Genomic DNA, 3480 nt, shown 5'->3' with positions numbered 1-3480 from the left:
CTTTATACACCGATGAAAATAACTGGAATTCTCATCCCCCGATCGCGCCTAATTCATCCTCGACTTTTGACGCAAATCACAATTTTTATATCGCACCAATTTTTCTAATTCTTTTTTACTTTCCTCGTACACCCACACTTCATCCTCTTCTAAATCCCGGTTCTCCATCAACCTATCTAACCTGTTAATCTCTTCTTTAACCGTCTCCAACTCAACATCTTCTTTAAAAGACACCTCTTTCCACCACGTTCTTAACCCATTTCGGACCGCAGCCAACTTTTTAAAAATCACTAAATCAGCCGGCCCTGTCCCCTTCCAATTATCCAAAGACTTTAAAACCACCTGCTCACACCCATCCCTATCCAACCACGAGTTAAACCATTTAAAAGGTTTAAACCCGAAGTTAGAGTCCGCCACCGTCAGAATCAAAGGGCTATGATCTGATAAAACCCGAGGCAGAGCTCTCAACACAGCTCCAGATCACCAGTTAAAAAACTCTTGACAAACAAGCACACGATCAATCTTACTCAGCTTACACTCAAACCCAGTACCTTCCATAAAAGTGAACTTGTTTCCTCTCATCGGAAACTCCTGCAGATTAGCCTCATCAATAAATAAATTAAAATCAAGCGCCATTCCCCTATTAAAGTTTGAATTTTTGCGATCTTCCTTCCACCTAACGGAGTTGAAATCACCAAGAAAAACCCACATCCCTTCATAACTTTGAATCAACCCCCGTAATCTATCCCAAAGACACCACTTTTCTCTATCCTTCCGAGGCGCATAAACATTCACGTAATTGATAACCGACCCATCCTCAACTAAGGAACCCGATGTCAACAGAAAGTTCCTATCCTCTATCGAAAACTCCTTCTTAAATTTTCTTATATTCCACATATTCACCAAGCCCCCTGATTTACCAGTCGCCCCCACCCAATCCAAACCGTAATCCCCAGAACACCATATTTTGTCAAAATCAAACCCACCTCTATCTGCTAACAAAGTCTCTTGAATGGCCAAAAAATCAGTACCATTAACCCGAACCAAATCCTTTATACCTTTCGCCTTACCCCCAAACCTTATACCTCTAATATTAAAAGACATACAATTCATGACAAACATGCTTGTACCCCTGTGCCTTTAATCGAACTCCGAATTAACTTCTCATGACCTTCCAACTGCACTCCCAATTTATCCCCCAGCTCTTTCGTAAAACCAACTTCCTGATCGACATCTATCACCGGTGGTCCCTCCTTAGCTTCCACCGAACCATTACCAATATCCACTTCATCCGAATTAGAAGCCAGTTCCTCGAAACCTTCTGTGTCTGCCTTAGATTGAACGCCATCAACTTCCCCCATAAGAACCTGGAACGGATTAGATATATGGGTAGGAGGTGGCCCTCTAGTTTAACAACATTTGAGTCCAGGCCCAATATAATTGGATCTAATTCATAAGGATCTTCATCCTCCATCCTGGGCTCTTTAATGGGCCGTTCATTACTACTTGGGTACCCACCTGAACCGGTCTGGTCACAACTAAATGTTTTTTAGTCTTTTTTCTTTTCAAAAAATTAGCTGGTCCCACCTCTTTAATAACCTCCCCTCCAATAGAAATACTTTCCTTATCTGGACAAAGAAACTCTCCACCAACATTGGAAGTGCAATCAATCACATTAATGTCACCACCCGTTTCCTTTTCACTCTCCTTCTCATTAACTCCATTGACCGGAAAATCCGTCTGGACCTCCGGCGACCCCTTCTCCGGTGACAACACACTCTCCTCCTCCATAGAGCAATCGTGAAACCTGTCAACTGGGTCAAAAATAAAGTCTTCCAGCCAATCATTTGTGTCCTCCGAAACCCATACCTTAAAATCTTTTCCCTTCCAGCGTAGGAACACCTCCTCTTGCACCTGAGCTCCATGATTAACTAAAACCCCGAGGAACTGAAAGGAGTTATCTAGACCGGCACGTTCCACTCTAGCACCTTTCACCACTTTACCGAACAAACTTCCCACATCATCAATAACCTTATTATCCGTTAGTGATAACGGAACCCCGAAAACTTTCAACCAAGCTATTCGTTCAAGAACCGTTTGTTGACCTTCCCAAACTAAAAATGCTCCGTACACCCTTTGAATTCATCTCTAGCCATGAGAGCATGCTCCTTAGAAATGAACTCTACAAGCAACAAGAGACCCCCCAAGCATCTCACCTTCCCCTCATGCAGCTTCATGTCCCTTAGAATGGTACGAATGTTCTGTAGATCCTTCAACGTCCTCAACCGAACAATCACAGCCCTCCCATGCAAGTCTTTAAAAGCCTCAACGTTATCGTCAGCCTCAATAGTCTTGCCTTTAGCAACCCCTGAAAACGCATTTTGAACGACATACCATTAACAAACGAATCCTTTTTGAAGACATATGACCAGGACCCTCCTTATACGGAGCACTTGTAGGCTGCCTGATCTCTCCGTCTTCAAGGACGAATCTAGCAACATTGAACTTAAGTCTATAATCACCCAAGTAAAGACGATAACTCCTTGACCATCTCCGCCCTGTTTTTGACGTCCAACATCGTAACGAAACCAAACCTCTTACCCTCCTTATCTTGCTTCCGAGCAATGTAGATGTCAAAAATAATACCCACCCCTCTAAGAACCAACGCCAAATCCGCCCCACTACATCGGTCACGGAGATTAGAAACAAAAAACTTTGTTAATCTAGCCTGAACCCCCGTCGGAATAGGTTTCCGACGAGTTTCCTTAGATGACATGCTCATTTATACAAAGTTTGAGAATTAATATAAAATCAAAAATTTAAGTATTATTACAAAATTATAATAATTATAAACAAACTTTAGTGGCGAACTTTTCATGGACTTTGTATTAAAACATATATCATGGCTAGGTGTGTTCAAGAAATCCGTCAAAAAAAAATGAAATCCGAACCGAAACTGAAACCCAAATAAACCGATCCGAATTCTTATTTGGATAGTCGGATCGGATCAATCCGAATAACTAATTCGGATTCGGATATAGCATTTAAAAAATTCAGGTTGTTCAGATTATTCGGATATCCATTTAATCCGAATAAAAAACATGTTTTTAGTGGTATTTTCTGGGTTGTATGTTTATTGTGATTCTAAACTATTAAATGTTATGAACAAAAAATTTGGAAATTTTTTTAGGTTTATTTCAGATTATTCGGATAATTTCGGATTATTCGGATATTATCCGAATCCGATCCGAATTGAATTCGGATAGATTCGGATCGGATAAGAATATTCCTAATTCAGATCGGATCGAATTTCGGATAGGGTCCAAAAATTTTCAAATTCGAATAACTCGAATCGAATAAACCGAATAATCCGTTATCCGATCCGATGAACACCCCTAATCATGGCGATAAGACTCTGAGGTATGATATTTTCCAAAATCTTTGTCTTCCATATATATCACGATACTAGTTTTTATCCCC

Source organism: Bidens hawaiensis, unplaced genomic scaffold (assembly GCF_021521415.1).
Source record: "Bidens hawaiensis isolate Kalapana, Puna unplaced genomic scaffold, B.hawaiensis_p1.1 tig00036291_1, whole genome shotgun sequence".
NCBI lineage: Eukaryota > Viridiplantae > Streptophyta > Magnoliopsida > Asterales > Asteraceae > Bidens > Bidens hawaiensis.
This window is presented reverse-complemented; position numbering follows the sequence as displayed.